Source organism: Tachyglossus aculeatus, chromosome 6 (genome assembly GCF_015852505.1).
Source record: "Tachyglossus aculeatus isolate mTacAcu1 chromosome 6, mTacAcu1.pri, whole genome shotgun sequence".
Classification (NCBI taxonomy): domain Eukaryota; kingdom Metazoa; phylum Chordata; class Mammalia; order Monotremata; family Tachyglossidae; genus Tachyglossus; species Tachyglossus aculeatus.
Window position 1 is genome coordinate 43,241,893 of NC_052071.1, and position 6,788 is coordinate 43,248,680.

The following is a 6,788-nucleotide window of genomic DNA, read 5'->3' on the forward strand; positions in this document are numbered from 1 at the left end:
ACTTACCCAGTGCTTAGTACAGAGGTAGCTTTTAATAAACACGACTGCTGCAGCAACTAATATTGATTTCCAATTCTGAAGGATTGAGCAGAAATTGACCCTTCAGGGCTCAAAGACGGGATGGGATTTTGTTGCCACCTACGGTCTGCATATGACACGGGCCCTCTTAATATTAATAATAATAATAATGGTATTTGTTAAGCGCTTTCTATGTTGCAAGCACTGTTCTGAGCACTGGAGTAGATCCAAGGTGATCAGGTTGTCCCACGTGGGGCTCACGGTCTGAATCCCCATTTTCCAGATGAGGGAACTGAGGCCCAGAGAAGTGAAGCGACTTGCCCAAAGTCACACAGCTGATAAGTGGCCAAGCTGTATTAATCAATCAATCAATTGTATTTATTGAGCGCTTCTTGTGTGCAGAGCAGTATTAGAACCCACCACCTCTGACTCTCAAGCCCGGGCTCTTTGCACAGAAGCAGCGTGGCTCAGTGGAAAGAGGACGGGCTTGGGAGTCAGAGGTCGTGGGTTCAAATTCCGGCTCCGCCAATTGTCAGCTGTGTGACTTTGGGCAAGTCGCTTCACTTCTCTGTGCCTCAGTTACCTCATCTGTAAAATGGGAAGTAAGACCGTGAGCCCTACGTGGGACAACCTGATCACCTTGTAACCTCCCCAGCGCTTAGAACTGTGCTTTGCACGTAGTAAGCGCTTAATAAATGCCATTATTATTATTATTAAGCCATGCTGCTTCTCTAGTCAACGAGGCAGGCCTAATTAGCTAAAACAAAAACCATTATGGTCATTTTTTTTCCGAACCTTACTTCTGAGAAAAGACAATCACTCCGAATTTATATATCCAGTTATCCTTCAAAAGGTTCAAAAACAGGCATAGAGGATTCACTCTGTCAACTACAATTTGCAAGCAAAAAATAATAATAATAATAATAATGATGGCATTTGTTAAGCGCTTACTATGTGCAAAGCACTGTTCTAAGCGCTGGGGGGAATACAAGGTGATCAGGTTGTCCCACGTGGGGTTCACAGTCTTAATCCCCATTTTACAGATGTAGTAACTGAGGCTCAGAGAAGTTAAGTGACTTACCCAATGTCACACAGCAGGCAGAGAAGCAGCATGGCTCGGTGGAAAGAGCCAGGGTTTTGGAGTCAGAGGTCATGGGTTCAAATCCCGGCTCTGCCACTTGTCAGCTGTGTGACTTTGGGCAAGTCATTTAACGTCTCTGTGCCTCAGTTCCCTCATCTGTAAAATGGGGATTAAGACTGTGAGCCCCATGTGGGACAACCTCATCACCTTGTATCCCCCCAGCGCTTAGAACAGTGCTTTGCACATAGTAAGCGCTTAACAAATACCGTCATTATTATTATTATTATGTGGCGGAGCTGGGACTCGAACCCAGGACCTATGACTCCAAAGCCCGTGCTCCTTCTACCGAGCCACGCCGATCCGCGGAATTTTCATTTCTGCTTATTGAAATGATTCTTATTACGGAGCCAGGAGACATGAGGATTTAAATGTATTTTCTTTCTACCCCACGCTAAAAGACAATTATCAGTTCACATCTTTCTTAACACAGGATTGCAATGACCACAGATCATTTGTGTTCTACGCTCTTCTTTTTTCTCTTTTGCTTCACTGGAGAAAAGGTTTGACAAATTAGCAAAATGCTTGGAAATAAACTGGGTGATATTCCAGTCCCGTGTTTCCAAAATTCTGGGAAAATGTTAACGGCTACTACAAGAACCAACCGACCTTTCACGGTCGGGCACTCGAATCAGCACTGTTGGCTACTGATAATAATAACTGCGGCATTCGATAAACGCTTACTATGTGCCATGCTCTGTACGAGATATCGTATTGGACCCAATCCCTGTCCCAGAGGGGGCACATGTTCTAAGAGGGAAGTAGGGAGAATCAATCAATCAATCAATCAATTGTATTTATTGAGCGCTTACTGTGTGCAGAGCACTGTACTAAGTGCTTAGGAAGTACAAGTTGGCAATATATAGAGACAGTCCCTACCCAACAGTGGGCTCACAGTCTAAAAGGGGGAATGAATATCTTATCCCCATTTAACAGATGAGGAAACAGAGGCCCAGAGAAGTGGCTAGCCCACATAGCAGACTAATGGCAGAGCTGGAGTTAAAACGTGGCAAAATATAATAATAATAATAATGGCATTTATTAAGCACTTACTATGTGCAAAGCCAAGCTCTGGGGGGGTTACAGGGTGATCAGGTTGTACCACGGGGGCTCGCAGTCTTCATCCCCATTTTACAGATGAGGGAACTGAGGCCCAGAGAAGTGAAGTGACTTGCCCCAAGTCACACAGATGACAACTGGAAGAGCCGGAATTTGAACCCGTGACCTCTGACTCCAAAGCCCGGGCTCTTTCCACTGAGCCATCCTGATTCTCCATCCTGAGCACACCACCTTTCATCACGGTCTCTTCCAACTAGACAGTCAATCAATCGCATTTATTGAGCGCTTACTGTGTGCAGAGCACTGTACTAAGCGCTTGGGAAGTACAAGTTGGCAACATAAGTGATCATGAGCTGAGGATTTCAGGGCCAAAAAGCCGAAAAGGCATAAATGTAACAAAACTGAAATCTCCACTCCCAACAAGGATACTGCTGTGTTTCAAGTTCTAATTATATAACTTAATAGTTACAATTCTAATTTCGAGTTCAAGGAGAAACAGCGGGGCTCAGTGGAAGGAGCATGGGCTTTGGAGTCAGAGGTCATGGGTTCAAATCCCAGCTCTGCCAATTGTCAGCTGTGTGACTTTGGGCAAGTCACTTCACTTCTCGGAGCCTCAATGACCTCATCTGTAAAATGGGGATTACGACTGTGAGCCCCACTTGGGACAACCTGATTGCCTTGTAACCTCCCCAGCGCTTAAAACCAGTAAGCGCTTAATAAATGCCATCATTATTATTACTTAACTTTTCTGTGCCTCAGTGACCTCATCTGTAAAGTGGGGATTAAGGACTGTGAGCCCCACGTGGAACAACCTGATCACCTTTTAATAATAATAAAAATAATGGCATTTGTTAAGCACTTACTATTTGCTCGCTTCAGCAGCACATATACTAAAATTGGAACAATACAGAGAAGATTGGCATGGCCCCCGCGCAAGGATGACATGCAAATTCGTGAAGCATTCCATATTTTTGTTCAAAGCCCTACTGAGAGCTCACCTCCTCCAGGAGGCCTTCCCAGACTGAACCCCCTCCTTCCTCTCCTCTTCCCCATCCTCCCAGCCCTATCTCCTTCCCCTCCCCACAGCACCTGTATATGTTTGTACAGATTTATTACTCTATTTTACTTATACATATTTACTATTCTATTTATTTTATTTTGTTAATATGTATTGTTTTGTTGTCTGTCTCCCCCTTCTAGACTGTGAGCCCGCTGTTGGGTAGGGACCGTCTCTATATGTTGCCAACCTGGCCTTCCCAAGCGCTTAGTACAGTGCTCTGCACACAGTAAGCGCTCAATAAATACGATTGAATGAATGAATGAATGAAAACACTGTTCTAAGCGCTGGGGGGATACAAGGTGATCAGGTTGTCCCATGTGGGGCTCACTGTCTTCGTCCCCGAGGGAACTGAGGCCCAGAGAAGTTAAGTGACTTGCCCAAAGTCACACAGCTGACAAGTGGCTGCATGAATGAATAATTGAATGAATGGATGAATGAATGGATGGATGGGTGAATGAATGAATGAATGGATGGATGAATGAATTCTGCTGTTTCAAATATGCCCAGTGGGGGGCACTAGAGGAACGGACCGTCTTTTTTTGTAGAGCAAGTCGCCATAAAAGGTCCATTCATTCATTCATTCAATCGTATTTATTGAGCACTTACTGTGTGCAGAGCACTGTGCTAAGCGCTTGGGAAGGCCAAGTTTCAGTCCTGGCTGAGGAGGGAGAAAGCAGGCTCTCTTTCTTTCTTTCTTTCTTTCTTTCTTTCTTTCTTTCTCTCTCTCTTTCTCTCTCTCTTTCTTTCTTTCTCTTTTTTTCTCTTTCTTTCTCTCTCTCTTTCTTTTTTCTTTCTTTCTTTCTTTCTTTCTTTCTTTCTTTCTCTCTCTTTCCTCTCTCTTTTTCTCTCTCTCTCTCTTTCTTTCTTTCTCCCTCTCTCTTTTTCTTTCTCTCTTTCTTCTTCCTCCCTTCCTTCCTTCCTTTCTTTTTTTCCTTCCTTTCTTTCTTTCTTTCTTTCTTTCTTTCTTTCTTTCTTTCTTTCTTTCTTTCTTTCTTTTTCTTTCTTTCTTTCTTTCTTTTCTTTCTTTCTTTCTCTCTTTCTCTCTTTCTCCTTCCTCCCTTCCTCCCTTCCTTCCTTTCTTTTCTTCCTTCCTTCCTTCCTTCCTTCCTTTCTTTCTTTCTTTCTTTCTTTCTTTCTTTCTTTCTTTCTTTCTCTCTCTCTTTCTGTCTCTCTTTCTTTCTTCTTCCTTCCTTCCTTCCTTCCTTCCTTCCTTCCTTCCTTCCTTCCTCCCTTCCTTCCTCCCTTCCTTCCTCCCTTCCTTCCTCCCTCCCTTCCTTCCTTCTTCCCTTCCTTCCTTCCTTCCTTCCTTCCTTCCTTCCTTCCTCCCTCCCTTCCTTCCTTCTTCCCTTCCTTCCTTCCTTCCTTCCTTCCTTCCTTCCTTCCTCCTTCCCTCCCTCCCTCCCTCCCTCCCTTCCTTCCTCCCTTCCTTCCCAGAGCACTGTACTAAGCACTTGGGAGGGTACAGTGCAACAATAAACAGTGGCATTCCCTGCCCACAAAGAGCTCACAGTCAAGCCCGAGTCCAGCTAGGCGCTTGAGAGAGTAGAATACAACAGAGATGGTAAACATGTTCCCTGCCCACAAGAAGGCTACAGTCTAAAGGGGGAGGCTGACATTAATATGAATAAATAAGAAAAAATAAATAAGAATATATTCTTCATTCTTTCATTCATTCAATCGTATTTATTGAGCGCTTACTGTGTGCAGGGCACTGTACTAAGCGCTTGGGAAGTACAAATCGGGAATATATAGAGACGGACCCTACCCAACAATGGGGTCGCAGTCTAGAAGGGGGAGACAGACAACAAAACAAGTAGACAGGTGTCAATACTATCAGAATAAATAAAATTATAGCTATATACACATCGTTAATAAGATATAGTAAGTATGTACAAATTAAATAGAGTAATAAATATGTAGAAATACATACAAGTGCTGTGGGGAGGGGAAGGGGGTAGGAGAGAGGAGGGGAATATTGTTTTGTTGTGTCTCCCCCATCTAGACTGAGAGCCCATTGTTGGGTAGGGACCGTCTCTCTATGTTGCCAACTTGTACTTCCCAAGCGCTTAGTACAGTGCTCTGCACACAGTAAGCGCTCAATAAATACGATTGAATTGAATGAATGAATTAGAACCCAGGGCCTCTGACTCCTATGTCCAGGCAGTCAGTCAGTCATATTTATTGAGTGCTTACCGTGTGCGGAGCACTGTACTAAGCACCTGAGGGAGTACAATATAAAAATAAACAGACACATTCCCTGCTCACAATGAACTTACAGTCTAGAGACTGTATGTTGCCAATTTGTTCTTCCCAAGCGCTTAGTACAGTGCTCTGCACATAGTAAGCACTCAATAAATATGATTGATTGATTGATTGATAGAGAGGGAGACAGACATTAATATAAACAAATGTTCTTGCCACCGGGCCTACTTCTTCTTGCTAGAAGCAGCGTGGCACAGTGGAAAGAGCCCGGGCTTTGGAGTCAGAGGTCGTGGGTTCAAATCCCGGCTCCGCCAATTGCCAGCTGTGTGACTTTGGGCAAGTCACTTCACTTCTCTGAGCCTCAGTTACCTCATCTGTAAAATGGGGATGAAGACCGTGAGCCCCACGTGGGACAACTTGATCTCCTTGTATCCCCCCCAGCATTTAGAACAGTGCTCTGCACATAGTAAGCGCTTAACAAATGCCATTATCATTACTATTATTCTCTGGGCCTCAGTTACCTCATCTGTAATATAGGGATTAAGAACGTGAGTCCCGTCGGGGACAGGGACTGTATCCAACCTGATTAACTTGTATCTACTAAAGTACTTAGAACAGTGCTTGGCACATAGTGAGCCCACTGTTGGGTAGGGACTGTCTCTATATGTTGCCAACTTGTACTTCCCAAGCGCTTAGTACAGTGCTCTGCACACAGCAAGCGCTCAATAAATACGATTGATTGATTGATTGATTGATTGATAGTAGGTTGCTTAACAGTGAGCCCGCTGTTGGGTAGGGACCACCTCTATATGTTGCAAACTTCTACTTCCCAAGCGCTTAATACAGTGCTCTGCACACAGTAAGCGCTCAATAAATGCTATTGAATGAATGAATGAATGAAGTGCTGTTATTACTATTATATGGAGTTAGGCTCCGGTGAGCAGGGAAGGATTCAATGTTTGCTAAATGTAGAAATCCTTTGTTCCCTTGAGGTTATTTTTTTTTTTTTAAAAATAGACATTCTGTTCTCTTCCGTGCTTAATTATCTTTGACTGCTTCCTTTCCTTTGCCTCACTTTCCCTTGACAACACAATAGAACCAGAGTCAGATTCTTAACTCTGACATAAATTATTTCCTTCAGGTTAATGGTCCTACCAAAATGCATTCTGCTGCAGTGGGCATGGTTCTTTCTCTTAGCAGTTACTCGATTTATATCTTATCTCATCTATATATCATATCCCGGCTCCGCCACTTGTCAGCTGTGTGACTTTGGGCAAATCACTTCACTCCTCTGGGCCTCAGTTCCCTCCT

General features: G+C 43.9%; 1 non-coding gene across 1 annotated transcript; it reads left to right on the plus strand.

The window, feature by feature from the left end:
• Positions 1 to 3,081: 3,081 nt before the first annotated feature.
• LOC119930201 lies at positions 3,082 to 3,188 on the plus strand. The gene has a single exon (XR_005451689.1). It is a non-coding gene; the product is annotated as a U6 spliceosomal RNA (small nuclear RNA).
• Positions 3,189 to 6,788: the final 3,600 nt, after the last annotated feature.